This window comes from Lagenorhynchus albirostris, chromosome 3 (genome assembly GCF_949774975.1).
Source record: "Lagenorhynchus albirostris chromosome 3, mLagAlb1.1, whole genome shotgun sequence".
NCBI classification, from domain to species: domain Eukaryota; kingdom Metazoa; phylum Chordata; class Mammalia; order Artiodactyla; family Delphinidae; genus Lagenorhynchus; species Lagenorhynchus albirostris.
In genome coordinates, this window is record NC_083097.1 from 152,794,449 (window position 1) to 152,810,781 (window position 16,333).

General features: G+C 45.5%; 1 long non-coding RNA gene across 3 annotated transcripts in view; it reads right to left on the minus strand.

Moving 5' to 3' along the window:
• Positions 1 to 16,333, minus strand: part of LOC132517341 (uncharacterized) — a 36,265-nt gene that overhangs the window by 12,207 nt on the left and 7,725 nt on the right. The window lies entirely within an intron of this gene.

Below are 16,333 nucleotides of genomic sequence, written 5' to 3' on the forward strand. Positions count from 1 at the left end.
TGGGGGAAGGAGGAGGATCCGAGTTTTGGTGTTAGTAAAACTGTAACTTGTAATAAATAACACAAGAACTGTATGAGGGGGTGGGGGAGGCAGGCGCTCAGCAAACATCATCCTGCAGGAGGCGCTGTCCACTCAGGGACATGCAACCGTCTTGCGGCCGGCGGTGGGGGGCTGGCGGTGAGGGTGGGGTATGCGTTGTTTTCACAGCCTGAGGCAACCCAAGTGCTGCGTTATTTGGTGTGTATCTACTTATTAAAATGTCTGCTTTGCTATAAACAGTCCCAGAGAGCTCAAGCAAATAACACTCCTTTAAAATCACAAGATAATACATGTATCCTGCACACACACAGAACCCTTTCAGAAATACACCCCAAATCACTCCTTCAACAAGCCTCCCAAGCAAAGGTGAGAGTTTCTGGTCACTTCTTTTTAGCCTTAGAAAATGTCCTGTTATTGGCTTCAAAGTTGCTTAAGTGTGTGGTGGTTGGTTATGTTATTCATTTGATACATAATTGGGTGTAATTTTTATTCGTATTGTTTCAGGTTTGTTTTTTTTAAATCTTTTTCAGTTTAACTTTACTTTTTGAATATCTAAAACATTTTCATGATTCAGAAGTTAAAACTATATAAAAATGTTAGGGGAGCCACTGACCCAAACTACCTGCCCTGGCCAGGCCCGATGGTAACCAACTGCATGAGTTATCTTACAACAGGAGGTCCTGGTAAGGAACCCAAAACTAACAAGTTACCACCAACTGGAAGAATTCAGGAAAGGTCAAAAGGAGAGAGGAGACACCAGTCCATATGTCCTACCAAACCCCCAGAATCCTTCTCGCTGGAATCCATCTTGGCTGAGCTATGCGCACACCACCAGGAAGGACCCTGAGTCAGAATGATTGGCCAGAGAGAACCTGTAAACTAACCCCATTACCATAAAACCCAGACTGTGAGCAATGTGGCAGAGCAGTTCTCCTGGGTTCCCTTATACCCTGCTGCTCTCTATCCTGGCGACCCTTTCCAATAAAGTCTCTTGCTTTGTGAGCACGTGTGTCTCCTCAGACAATTCATTTCCAACTGTTAGACAAGAGCCACTCTAGGCCCCTTCCTGCAGCAAATGGCGATGCTGGTGGGACCTCTTCTTTGTTATGAGTCACATCCTGTCTTGTGAAATGGGAAATTCTGGTTCTGTTCCACTGTGAATCCCTCTTGGGCAAATTCTGACTAACTGGAAACATTTTAGCTATGAGCCGGCGACTAAGAAAGAGATGATATTTTATTATAACATTGTGTGGCCACCATATTGTTTAGACTCCAGAGAAAATTGGTGTAGGTAAAACTCTTCAAAATTCCAAAACTGGTTTTTCTTGCATATACAGTTACAAAAGGCAAGCTTGATAAAACGTCTTTTCAGAATTCCGACCCTGAGGGAATAAGTCCTTCTAGGAGAACTTGCTTTTCTCGCTCCATGCCTTGAGACCAGGGCTCTCAGGATCACTTATCTTATCTAGACCATCTTTAATTTCTGAGACTGAGGAAAAAAAAAATGGTAAGAAGCCTTTTTAAATATTGCCTATTTCAACTATTATTTATAAGCTAGTGAGTTTTATATTTTAATACCTGATTCATGACTAAGTTTAGAAAATGAAGCTATGAGATCTCTGGTATTTGTCTATATGTCTGTGTGCATTGTATATATGTCCTTTGGACGGTATTATCAAAATTAATTCAATGAGCTCTACTTAATTGGCTTAAAGGAAGTTAAGTGCTTATACAAATTCTCAAAAATATAGAAGTTAACTGGCCAGAATTAATTTCAGGTTCACATGAACTGGGAAATATTCTGTATTAAATTAATATCTGGTATTAAACTTATAAAGTTTGTTAATTTAATTAACATAGACACATCTTTAGGGTCATCAGCATTAAGTATAATACCTTTATTGTAACTAGGTTTAATAGAAGTCAAATAAAACCTTATTATATCTATTACAAATCTGTCAACAAGAAAAGTTAACTCAAGAAAAAACTTTTGAGGAAAGTAAATGTAAATGAGATAAGAACTTTTAGGTAAACTCTATGGGAATAATTATGTTTTTGGAATGCCTACTTGACAATGATCTCTCCAGATATTTGGTAACATAAAATTTTAGAGTAACATTAAATTAAGTTAAATGATGAAAGTTTGTTGAATAACTGGGTCATTCCGAAGTAAAATAAGATACTGAGACATCAATTACTAAACAGAAAAACTAAAGGCATTTAGGACTACTAATTAATATGTTTGGTGCCACCCTGAAATGTTTTCTGTAAGAAAGCAAATGTTTCTAGAAATTATCACTGGTATTTATGTTCACCAATCTACGGAATTCTAATGTAAAAAACAGTACATAATTGCTTACTACTTAGTTTTCACTAGAAATGACGGTTTTTAAGAGTTGAAGACTCTAAACAGGTAATTAAAGCTAATAAAAATAATAAAGGAAACATTTCAGTAGGGAAGTAGGATGTGTGTTTTCAGTGAAGAAGGTATGAGGGATGGAATTGCATTTTAATAAGGGAAAAGAAAGTGAGTCTGCCATAGAACTGGTTGTTTCTGGATGGAGACGAGAATGGGGGACAGATTAATATGGATACAGAAAGGGATGGAGGGTTTGTGGATGGTCAGGATTGGCTAGGTTTAGATTGAAGTTAACTGAATAAATGAATTTTAAAAGTAAGCTGGTACAAAACTTGAATATGGCTTTTTTTTTTTTTTGCCGTGCGCGGGCCTCTCGCTGTTGTGGCCTCTCCCGTTGCGTTGCACAGGCTCCGGGCGCGCAGGCTCAGCGGCCATGGCTCACGGGCCCAGCCGCTCTGCGGCATGTGGGATCTTCCCGGACCGGGGCACGAACCCGTGTTCCCTGGTGGCGCAGTGGTTGAGAGTCCACCTGCCAATGCAGGGGACACGGGTTCGTGCCCCGGTCCGGGAAGATCCCACATGCCGCAGAGCGGCTGGGCCCGTGAGCCATGGCCGCTGAGCCTGCGCGCCCGGAGCCTGTGCAACGCAACGGGAGAGGCCACAACAGCGAGAGGCCCGCGCACGGCAAAAAAAAAAAAAAAAATACTGTATGGATAAATGTTATTAATATACGTATTCTAGAAATTACATGGAATTCTTAAAAATATAGTATGTACTAGTAAAATGTTATCAGTCAAAATTCTAGCTATTTTAAAATGTTGCATGTCACAGCAGTAAGTTTCTTTTGTCAATTACATTGTGATCAGATGTTTAATAACCATGACTTTTTAAGTCTTTCTGTCATTTATAGACAGTTATTGTTGTACTTTGATAAATCTCAGATTGTACTGGGGAACTGGGTAAGATTTGTTTTTTTAATATTTTTTTTTTTTATTTATTTTTGGCTGCATTGGGTCTCTGCTGCTGCGCATGGGCTTTCCCTAGTTGCTGCGAGCGGGGGTTACTCTTCCTTGCCATGCGCGGGCTTCTCATTGCGGTGGCATCTCTTGTTGTGGAGCACAGGCTCTAGGCACGTGGGCTTCAGTAGTTGTGGCTCGCGGGCTCTAGAGCGCAGGCTCAGTAGTTGTGGCGCACAGGCTTAGTTGCTCCACGGCATGTGGGATCCTCCCGGACCAGGGCTCGAACCCGTGTACCCTGCATTGGCAGGCAGATTCCCAACCACTGTGCCACCAGGGAAGCCCTGGGTAAGTTTTAAAGAATCCTAAGGAAAAACCTGATGGCTTCATAAAACTATTAACGAAAGGATTAGTTACATAGGACTGAGTGAACTGGTGAATACTGATATAATTTTTATGGTTTTTATCTGAAAAATTACTGGTTTAAATCTGTGTTTTCCAGCTGTAAGAAAAACCCTTCCCTTCAAACTAATTATGACTTACAGTAATTTGGTAAATTATACCTTTGTAAGCAGAATTGAAATATTTATCTTTGCTCTCTATCTGTACCCTCCAGAAACTGGAAACTTTTAGGTTCCCAGCAGCTTTATCAGATAAATTAGGAAGGCCACCTCCTAACAGGTGTAAGAATCTTGATATTTTGGGGACCTCTAAAAGCGAGAAATTCACCAAGGCAAAATTTGATGACGCACTCTCGGCATGGATTTCCTGGCCCAGAGAGGCCTTTTGGGGAATTCAGTCTCAGACTCCTGAGAAATTACACCAGAGTCAGTGTGGAAGAGCCTATGTGGTTGATGGACCAGATTTACTTTAGAAACAAATTAATCTTAATTTGGCTATATTTGACAAAAATGAGGGTAATTTTAGAGAGAGAGAGAGATTTCAATGGATATCAAATTCTAATTCTGTTTATTGAGGTCTATATTCACTAAGACTCACTTCTCAGATAATTCCTTGCTATTATGTTATATTGTTGCAAAGTTAAATTGAATTATTAATAGGCCACTCTAAGTTTGTTTTTGAAACTTAACTCAGTAATCTGTCTTTGGCTGAAGATCAAATGGTCCATGATCTGCAACCAGGAAGTTAATACCAGGCTATGGTCATTTAAATTTAAAGGCTCCCTTATTTGGGGAGCCAAATAAGGGAGTTGGGGTTGGGTTGGGGACAATTAAACCATACTAGGGATAACCAGCCTGGTAACACTAGGAAATTGGGCTGGGTGCCTCATGGACAATACCAATATAAAACTTCCCTTAAAGATAAGGATTGGTACAGAACAGACTAAGTCAGATGACCTGGGATATACTGGGCTGCACCCAATGGAAGTTCTTGACTTATACTCTTGCTTATGACCTTACTAATACTGCTAACAGTACTATATTTATATTGCCTGTTTTACAAAATTGCTGTTTCTTGAATTACCAAATGTGTGACTGAGCCTCTGATAAAATGATGATATATAGTTCCATATGAGATCAATGATTGTAACAGTGTAACTCTAGATATGGAAAGAAGCAACAAGAGGGAATATTTTCCTGGACCATAAGAGACTAGTAAGACAGGTGGTCCAGAGACTTTTGGCTACTGTTAATAAGGCCTAGTCCAGTAGTAGCACATTGAGTGGCCTATCAGCAAAATCTTTGCCAGACCTAGGAATGAACATTCCTAGCACCATGAGATGAAATGGTCATGAAATGCCCCCTAAACCATGGTCAAATTTATGACCCTGAAGGGGCCCTGCCAACTGAAAATTGGTACTTGCCATCTGCCTCTGCAAGGATTAGGTCAATGGCCACTGCAGCCACTGACCTTCAACACACTCTGAAAGGAGTTCAGGGTGGAGATCAGGAATGAGGCACTCTGTGCTCTGGAAAAACTGGCAGAACAGGCCTTCAGATAGTTAGATACTTTCAGGAAAAGACTTTATGAGTCCAAATTCTTGCATCTTCTCATATCTAGAAAATCACTAAAATCATTAATGGTGACATCTGCTTTGGCCATTAAGGAGAGAAATGCAATTGAAAGTCAAAATGCAGTAGCTGTGGTTCAGACATCCAAGGTAATACTAGGTGGCATTATGGACGTGATTTCAGACAAGTCCTCGTATTGCTAAGAACTTGAGTTTTCTGAGCTGTGTCAGACTTGGGATGCCACCAGCCATTCTCAAAACAATGTCTGCTGGCAGCTGGTAGCTGCAACCTTATGGTTTCAAGATATCCTCTTGTAACTGTTAAATTTTCAGAAAATGAAATTGCTTTAGATCAGATAGTAGGAAAAGGAGACGTGTAGTGGCCAATAGCTCCTGTTATGTATATATTAATACCACATTGGAAGTTAAACCTACTTAGATAAAAGCAAACAACTGGCTACCTGGCTACAAGTCTCCTCAAGGTGTGCGGTTCCAGACTGGGTTTCAGACTTATTCTTCTGAATTCCTCAGGTAATGAGATTTATTTTGTCTATTAAAATTCTAGTTGTCACTCCTCCAACTACTTTTAATAGGGTCTGTTACACCAAAATGGCAGGCCAAGGGATTGAGATTTTGATCATACAAGACTCAGATACAGGACTTAGAACTGAGAAATATTTCCAATTCAGTGTCTATTCTCCAAATTGAGGCAGCACTATGCCCCATTTTAGCAGAAAGTGGCCAGAGCCGTTGTCATCTAGTTCCCTGAATTGAAACTGAGTGGGACTCTGTGGGGCTCCGGAGTACAAATCCTTTCGGTGTCCCCTGTTTCCTGTTTGTAGGATATAGGCTTCATTCAGCCTCTTTGACCTTCCCTGAGTTCCAAAGGGCAGATTCAAACAGTTGCTAACCATGGAAGGGAGGGGATGCAGAAACAGGGGAGGAGCAATCAAATGGTGGTGCACCCTTGTGGCAGGGTCCTGGTTCCTCTTCAAGGAGTATGCATAAGAATATCTTTGAGCTCTTCCACAGAGCTGTGGCCCCCACCAGGTGGAGGATGGTAACTTAAGGCTGAATTCAAGGTTCCTGGAGCACCACTCTGTTACCTCACCACCAACCAATCAGAAGAAACTCACATACCCTGAAGCCCTCACCCCAAATTTTGCCTCCCTTTTCTGGGCCCAGCAATGACCATCCTGTTAGGCCTCCTGTTAGGCCCCTGTCTATTTCAACTGCTTACAAGGTTCATGTCCAACAGGGTCCAACAGTCTCAGGCTAAACTGCTGTTATTACAAGGGTGAATGCCAGTTTTGGACACAGAATACCTCGATTTAGATCAGGTGGAGAGAGACTTCTACTCTACTAGGCAGGACTATCTCCACTCTCGGCAGGAAGTAGTCACAGAAGAAAGAGACCTCCGCCCCAATTCCCAAGAAGTATCTTGAGTATGAAGTCTCTTAGCAGGGAGTCGGGGGAACCACTAACCGAAACTGCCCGCCCTGGCCAGGCCGACAGTAACCACCTGCATGAGTTATCTTACAACAGGAGGTCCTGGTAAGGAACACAGAACTAACGAGCTACCACCAACTGGAAGAATTTGGGAAAGGTCAAAAGGAGAGAGGAGATGCCAGTCCATGTGTCCTACCAATCTCCCAGAATCCTTCTCGCTAGAATCCATCTTGGCTGAGTGATGCATGCCCCACCAGAAAGGACCCTGAGTCAGAATGACTGGCCAGAGAGAACTCGGAAACTAACCTCATTACCATAAAACCTGAGACTGCGAGCAACGTGGCAGAGCAGTTCTCCTGGGTTCCCTTACCCTGCTGCTCTCTACTCTGGTCCCCTTTCCAATAAAGTCTCTTGCTTTGTCAGCACATGTGTCTCCTCAGACAATTCATTTCCAAGTGTTAGACAAGAGCCCACTCTAGGGCCCTGGAAGGGGTCCCCTTCCTGCAACAAAAAGATGAACTTAGGGAAGTATATGCTCCTCCAATTCTGCACCCCAGTTCCAACGTGTGGGTTTTTCTCCCACATCGCCAACCAATTGATAAGAGAAATGTTCACATATTGAGGTATGGGGAAGTCATTCTGGCTTGTACATGAGTTAACTTGAATTTTATGCTAACTAGAATAACCTGTTTGTGGCCTATCAAACATACATTGTACATCTGCTTTAATTATTAAAGAAAAGGGCACACTGACCAGAAGTAAAGAATGTTCATGTTAAAAATAAAGATTAAATGCCTCCCTTCCTGGGACGCCAATGCTGGTACTCCTTCATGATAAGACTCCCCTCCCAGGTGCTAAGGCCATACTGACTTGCTGTGTACGTGCTGGTCTGGTTTTTTTGAAACCTTCAAGAAATGTATCCCTGACTTGTTTAATGTTCTTTGTTCTGCCAAGAAGTAAAGCTGTGCTGAAAACCATGCTTCTCTGGAGCAGTTTCTCAGAGTAATCTGGGAGGCTGGCTTCTGGTTTATAGTCCTCAGTTTGGCTCAAATAAATCTCTTTTTTTTTCTTTTTTTTTTTTTTTTCCACCACAGCTTGTGGGATCTTAGTTCCCTGACCAGGGATTGCACCCAGGCCCATGGCAGTGACAGCACAGAGTCCCAACCACTGGACAGCTAGGGAATGCCCCAGGGAAGGGTTTTTAAAGGCAGTATTTGGGGTGAGGGTGGCAGCTCATGGACTTTCTTCTGACTGGTTCATGGTAAGGTAATAGGGTGATGTTTCTGTAATCTTAATCATCAACCTTCTGGTTCTAACCAGTCTGGGGTGTAGTGCTTGTGGTCAGCATGTGGTCACCATCCTCCACCTGGGTGGTGGGGGTGGGTGTTAGTTTCTGCAGAAGAGCTCAAAGATATGTGTCAGATTGTTATGTGTATCCCTTGAGGAGCTAGGACTCTGCTTTATGGCTGAACTGTTTTAGCTATCTTTACTTTCCTTGTTTGACAGCTTTTCCTTTGTTTCTGCATTCCCTCACTTCCCTAATTAGTAACTGTTTGAGTTCCCTCTTTGGAACTCAGGGAAGGTCTAGGAGACTAAAGCCTTTTTCCATAAATAAGAAACAGGAGACAAAGAGGGGCTTTTGTATCCAGAAGGGCCCTGCAGGGTCCTGCTTGGTTTTGATCCCCCCATTTCTTTGATCCTCCTCAATCGCGAGGGAAACAAGGGTGAGACAAGAATGGGAATAAAGTTTTGGATAGAGAATTTAATCATAAACTCAGCAGGGGGGCTTCCCTGGTGGCGCAGTGGTTGAGAGTCCACCTGCCGATGCAGGGGACATGGGTTCATGCCCCGGTCCAGGAAGATCCCACATGCTGCGAAGCGGCTGGGCCCGTGAGCCATGGCCGCTGAGCCTGCGCATCCGGAGCCTGTGCTCTGCAACGGGAGAGGCTACAACAGTAAGAGGCCCGCGTACCCCCCCAAAAAAACAAAAAAAAACAAAAACAAAACTCAGCAGGGGAACTTGGTTTGGGGGGCATTTGGTTTCACTTCTGACCAACTGGCTATATCAAGAGATTCCCAAGAACCTCTCCTTGGATTCAATTAATTTGCTAGAGTGGCTCACAGAACTCAGAAAAACATTTACTAGATCACCACTTTATTAGAAAAGGATATAACGGACTTCCCTGGTGGTGCAGTGGTTAAGAATCTGCCTGCCAATGCAGGGTACACGGGTTCGAGCCCTGGTCCGGGAAGATCCCACATGCCTCGGAGCCACTCAGCCTGTGTGCCACAACTGCTGAGCCTGCACTCTAGAGCCCACGAGCCACAACTACTGAAGCCTGTGCGCCTAGAGCCCGCACACCGCAACGAAGAGTAGCCCCCCCACCCGCTCACCGCAACGAGAGAAAGCCTGTGTGCAACGAAGACCCAACACAGCCAAAAATAAATAAAAAAATTAAAAAATAAAATAAAAATTAAAAAGAAAGAAAGAAAAGGATATAACTCAGAACAGCCAGATGGAAGAGATGCACAGGGCAAAGTATGGGGAAGGAGCTCGGAGCTTCCACACCCTTTCCGAGCACGCCACTCTTCCCAATCTCCAGGTGTTGACCAACCCAAGAGCTCTCCAAATCCCATCCTTTTGGATTTTTATGGAGGCTTCACTACCAAGGAATGATGGACTAAATCACTGACCAGTGCAACTGACCAAACCTCCAGCCCCTCTCCCCTCTCCAGAGGTCAGGGGGTGGGATTGAAAGTTCCGATCCTCTAATCACATGGTTGATTCTCCAGGCAAACAGTCCTCATCTTTAGGTGCGACCAAAAGTCACCTCATTAACATAACAAAGGACACTTTAAATCTCTCTTATCACTTAGGAAATTCCAAGGGTTTTAGGAGCTCTGTGCCAGAAACAAGAAGACCAAATATATACTTATCATTTTAAATCACAACTCCCTTTCCCATTTAGGAAGTACGCTTACAGCAGCTGCCTTCAGGAACCCCCAACACCCACTACTCCGACTCCTACCCTGTCCCTCTTGGACAGAGGGCCTAGCCATCCAGACTCCTATCAGGGCATCGGGTGGCCTAAGCAGGCAGGGTCCCTGGAGGTCATCCAACATGCCTCTCCTCTTACAGACCCAAATGGTCTGACCCAAAGCTTTTCATGCTGCACCACAGAAAATGTACTATTCTGCCCCTCCTGCCACTCAGCTGCAGCCTAAATTCCCCGCTTCTCCCAGCAGCAGCAGCAGCCACATTCAGGCTTCCAGGACAGCTACATAGGAGCCAGTTTAGCTATTCCCTCTCCCTCACCCGGGCATCCAGTCTATGGGCACAGAATCCAGCCCTGAAGGGCTGAAGAAACCGTCAAGGGCATGCAGTTCAGCTACACACGCAACACTTGGATACCCTCTGAATGGCTGAGGCGAAACGGTTGTCCAGGCTCAGCCTGTACATTGCCCCCACCTCCACTCAGGGAGTTGGCCACTTCCTGACATTACCTGTTACATCTTGAAACAGTTATGATGCTGAAAAACGGCCTTAGGTTGAGCTGAAAATTGCTTCCCACACACACATTTTCACTGGTCCGAAGTTTTTTCTGGGGTTTCACAGAACAGACCTGCCTCCTCCGCCTGCACCTTAGCCCTTTAAACGTGAAGGCTACAATCACACCTCCAGAGGGTAAATATCCCCCATTGTTCTGGCTGGTCTTGTATAACATGTTTCAAGTCACTAACTGATCTGTCCCCTCCTCCAGACATGCTACAGTTTATCCATATCAGGTGTTGCAAACTCAGTGCCTACAGGGGCCAAGCCAGTGACATCAGTGTGTGAGGTGGATGGAGCACAACAGAGAGTGGCAGCGACTGCAGCAAAGAGAGTATGTACCTCGGTTACTGGAAACAATTGGTACTTCAGTTACTGGAAACAAGCCGGTTGTTACCATGCAGAAGTGGGGCCCCATTATTGCCATTTCTCTCACTTTCCAGTAGAAACAGGAAATCTGGATTTGTATTTGAAATGTCCTGATTTTTTAAGTTGGTAATTAATTAAAACAAAACACTATATGAGTCAATACTGTGCAGGCATGGGGCTTTCCTGGTGGCGCAGTGGTTGAGAGTCCGTCTGCCGATGCAGGGGACATGGGTTCGTGCCCCAGTCCGGGAAGATCCCACATGCCGCGGAGCGGCTGGGCCCGTGAGCCATGGCTGCTGAACCTGCGCTCTGGAGCCTGTGCTCCGCAACGGAAGAGGCCACGATGGTGAGAGGCCCACGTACCGCAAAAAAAAAACAAACCTATGGACACCAGTATGTAATCTCTGGTCTACAGGCATCTATTGATAAAAATGTGTCACCTAAAACTGAATGTGACACTCAGAGGTGGTTGCTGACCTATCCCATCCATCCTTCCTTGGGAAAGCCTCTTCCCTCCCTCTTGATGTCTGCTGTTTCAGGTCTTCACCATCTCTTACCTGGACCAGGCCTGCAGTATGCTGACCAGCAGCCATCTCTCCCTCTCCTGCCTCCTCCTCACCACTGCCCAGTGCACGCCCATCACCCCAGTCCCCGCCCTAGGACCTACTGTGGCCAGACTTCAATCAGCCAGTCTGGTTCCTCCAGAGAGCCGACAGGCCAGGGCCTTGGTTAACATGCCCCCCTAGCCTCTGCCCCTCTTCTGATGGAAGCCCCACACTTTTTTGCCCAATTCTCCACACCTTTACTCAAACCAGGCCTCCCTCCAGGAATGCCTTCCTCCTCCCCCACCCACAGGCTCCTCCCAAGGCCCTCCCTGGCAGTGTCAGCCCTTCCCCATCCCTTATACTTTACCACGTCTGTAATATGGAGAGAGTGACAAACCAAACTCAGAGGGTGTTTGAGGAATAAATGAGGTGACTCATGTCACCTTGTTACTGAGTCCAAGCTCACTCTGCTGGCCGCATGACAGGCCAATAAGTTGGGAGATGAGGTGTTGAGACAAGGAATAGCGGCTTTATTCAGAAAACTGTGTGTCCAAGAAGATGGCAGACTAGCGTCCTAGAGTACCATCTTATGGGGTCTGGATGCTAATTTCTTTTATAGAGCAGAGTGGGGAGGAGGTGAGGAAGTAAAGTAAAAAGGCCATAAGTCTTGCAAAATATCTCCTGGTTTTGGCCAGCCTGGGGGAGGGGATGTGTTAAGTTCTTCTTTTCTGCAGCCATTCACAGGTGGGCAGGGTCAGGGTGTTTCCCTGTGAGCTGAACAAAGGCACTTTGGTTTAACATTCAGGCAGAGGGGCAGGGTTCCCTGAGGCAGGCCATTATGTATGCCTATAGCTATAGACAGAAGAAAAGTAACAGAAAGCAAAGGTCAAAGTAAAAGAAACAGATCCAACATGGAGTCAGATTTTGTTCTTCCCTGTTACAACCTGCTTGGAGCAGTACCGGGCACTCAGGAAGTGTTCAGTGAACATAAGCTGTGACCATTAATACCTGCTCGGCACAGAATCCACAGGCCGCGGTGTGCCTTTTCACATTTGCTACTCACATCTTTCCAGCTAAATGATGAAAGAAGCCTGGATGTGGACACTGGCAGACCTGGGTCTGAATTCCATCTCTCCCACGTTTTACCCTGGTGAAATCATACAACCTCTCCTGGCCTCTGTCTCTGCAACTGTGAAATGGAGCTAATGGTTCCCACTTCTCAGGGCCGTGATAAGGATCAAATGAAGCAATGTCTGCAAAAGCTCTAAGTAAACTGGGAAGAAATGTTGTAAGAATGACCCGTTTCTGGAGGAGGAAATTCCAGACCAGCCACCATACTGCTGGAGACAAGAGCACGTGGCTCTGTCTTTGAGTAGACCTAGAACATTCTTTTGTTGAAAGTTCAACAAATAGTTCTTGAGCAGCTACTCTGGGCCAGACACCATGCAGAGTTGCTGCAAAGATGAAGGCCCAACCCTCAGAGTAAAGGCAGTTAAGTCACCTTAGAGGTGGCCCTACCAGCCCTCTGCACATTCTCCCTGTCCATGCAGACCCTCACCTGGGACCTGGTACTCGCCACACCTCCTGACTTCCCTTCCCAGGCTCTTCCCATTCCTGTCAGTCCTCTCACTGCTGCCAGAATGACCTTCGTGCAACACATTCATTCACTCATTCACATATTACATAAATATTTATTCAGTAGTTACCAGCCTTCTGAAAATAAATCAGACCAGAATCCCTGCACCTCATGGGTTTTACATTCTAGTAACTCTAGTAACTCATTACCTAATTTCTTTGCTTTAAAAGCTCCACTGGTCTTCAATTACTTATGCTAGAGTCAAGTCTTGAGCTTGGCTTTTGGGACTGCTCACATCCGGCTCCACTGCTTCCAGCACTTTCCCCCTTCCCCATGAAGTCGCTCCCACTGGCTCCAGGTGGGCCACACCCCTTCAGGCTCAGTTTCCTGAGTTTCCTGGTTGTTTCCTCAGTCTGGGAAATTCCTCTTCCAAGTTAGAGGCAGCTGAATGTTTTCTTTGTAGGAGAATCTGTTCTCAGCCCTGCCCATTGAGCTCTGCCACACCTACCTGGGAGCTTGCAAAGGTCATTTTCCTTTTGTTTCCCCAGCATCTACAGAGTGGATGCTCAGCCATGGGGATCTATTCGTGTGTATGTGTGTTGAGAAAGAAGCTGGCAATGAACATAAATGGTTTTGTGGATGGCCAGAGAAGAGACGCAGAGAGCACCTTTCAGTGGGGAGGTAACAGAGGGCGTCTCAGGGAGGCTGTCCTTGTTGCCCGGGCCAGGATGCGACCACAGGAAGGGGGATCACCTGTTAGGCAGACGGGTCAGTAGGTGCAGGCACAGTGTGGCCAGGAAGGGACAGGCTAAGGAGCCATCCAGTGTTCCATGGGCCAGGAGAAGAAGGTAAGAAAAGGAATGGAGGAAGAAAGAAGGTGGGAGAGAGATGTCTTCTGAGTTGGAAAGGTCTTGAATGTCAAGCTTGGTAATCTGACTTTAGCAGATCAGGGGTCAAAAGCTCAGATGGAACAAGGGCAGGTTAAGGAAATGAATGTGGCCCACGAGACGCAGGGGAAGTGCAGACTAGGGCCTTTCTGAAAGGGAGAGGCATTCTTGGCTCCCTGTGATAGAGGCAAAGGTGGAAATCTGGGCTCAGGGCTGCCATAGCTTCACATTTAAAAAAAAAAGAGAAGCCAGAAATCCAGTCTTTATAGTGAAATGTTATGATGGAAAACACCACCACCACCACCAAACATGTTTATGGGTCTTGAGTTTGCAGCCTCTGGGCAGGGTTTTAGGTGGCAAGATCAGAGATGTGTGTTGGGTGAGTAAACTGGTGACTGGTGTGGAAAATGGCCCAGGGAGGGCCAGAGTAGAAGCAGCTGCAGAGGATTCGAGGGGGCTGCAGTAGTTCAGGTGGGCCTGAGTCAGGGGTGGGGATGGAAAGGAGGGGAGAACTGCAGGAGGAGTGTAAGGTTGCCAGACAAAACACTGAAACCCCCAGTTAAATTTCAATTTCAGACAGATTATTTTTTTAGTATTAAAAAGTGGTATAAAAAATAACTCATTGTTTACCTGAATTTCCAATTTGCCTAGGAGTTCTGTGTTTTCATTTGCTAAACCTGGCTGCCTTACAGACAGGTCCCAGGTGGCTCAGGGCAGGGCAGCAGCACCTGGCTGGGGGGCCTGGTGAGGGTGGCTCAGCCCTATGAACCCAGACCCGACCCACCATTCTGGATCAAAGAGCCGGTAGAATCCCAGACACCTGCACCCCTGCTTCCTTGCTCCAGTCCAGTCTCTGCAGGGTGACCCTCAGGCTGGGCTCATGAACGGTGAGGAGATCCGGGGCGCCTGGAGTTGCGGAAGAACAGCAGGACTCCGTCCTTGCAGGGGCCTCTCCCTTCAGCACAGCAAAGCACTCGCACCACGCGTCTTCCCATTAGGTCAGCTGAGCGGGGCTCCCTGTCACTCTACCTTCCCGACGTACTGCATGACGGGCAGGGCAGTGTGTGCACGCCTGGGCCCAGCCAGAGCCGGAGGGCAGGCGGGAGTCCGAGCCAGGTTTCCTCCTCCCTCTCTGAGGGTCTCGCTGGCTCCTCATCCTCCTTGACTTGCCTTCACATCTGGTAGTCCCACCAGCCTTGATCTTGAGCCCCGTTCTCTCTCCAGAGAATCTGAACCTCAGGGCTTCAGTGATATACAGAGGGCGACAGCAGGGCAATTTTTTACCCTGTCTGTTTAAACCCCAAGGGTATTCTGTCCTGCTGTACCCTGCATGCTCTGCCGTCTCCCCAAATCCTCCGTTTCTCCCTCCCCCTCTCTTTCTGCCCCGCTCTGCCCTTTCTCCTCTCTTCCTTCCCTCTCTCCCCATGTCCTGGTATTCCTCAACTATTCTATTCTCTCACTCTCCATTTCTGTCTTGATCACAAAACTCCTCAAAAATTTCTCCTGGATTCCCTAAGAAACAGAGACAAACTATCACCCTTCCACCGAACACCACCAAATAAAACTGACAACAGCTGAAACTGCATTGGCAAAATGTATGATTGGCTTTAAAATGTTGGAAAAATTCAAATCTTCTTGACATAGCTTAGATCTGCAAAACCTGATCCAGGAGATTGGACTTGATAGACATAACAGTCGCAAAAGGAAATGCTAACTGATTGATGAAGAAATTGATTTTATTTTAAAATTAGATTGAATAAAAAATTGAAAAGCAGTGATAACCATGAAAATAATTTTTTGCAAAATAAACTTTAAATGCAAAAAATAAGAAGTCGTTTGACTGTTCTGTATTTAAATTTTTTCATCAAAATAATTTGCTTTAATGCAATTTATTCAAAAAATGCTTTACTGACCCAAGAAAAAACCATCAGTGTTGGCAAAAATTCTAATTAAAATATTTCCATTCAAGAAAACGACAGGGTCAAAGTGCCCCCTTCCTACTGAAGACTCACAATGTTATATATCACTGCCTGAACTCCAGACCCAAATATGCAACTGCCCATGGAACATTCTCTCTTGGACATCCCAAAGCCTCATCAAATATACATACCCAAAGCCAAACTGTTGATCTTCTCTTCCCAAATTGTTCTTCCTCTCAGACACCTGTTTCTGAGACTGGGACTATTACATTCAGTTACTCATGCCAAACACAACAAAAAACCAAGCCCATCATCTCAACATCCAGAGTAGCTCTCAAAATCTGTCCTCTTTCCAGTTCTGCCTCCAATGCCCTCATCCAAGCTTACAGCATCTTCCACATGGATTAACATGACTTGTCTCCCCAAAACCACTCTTGTACTTTCTGATCCACCCTCCACACTGATAGTTTAATAGTTTAAAAGGCAAACCAGGTGGTCCAGTGGTTAGGACTCGGCGCTTTCACTGCTGGGACCGGTTTCGATCCCTGGTCGGGGAACTAAGATCCTGCAAGCCCTGCAGCGCGGCCAAAAAAAAAAGGCAAACCAGGACCTTTCTTCCAGTAAAGGCAGTCTAGATATTTTGGACAAAACCTCCTGCTGAAGACAGCTAAAGGAGCTGGGCAAATGCTCATACAATTCTTACACACACACA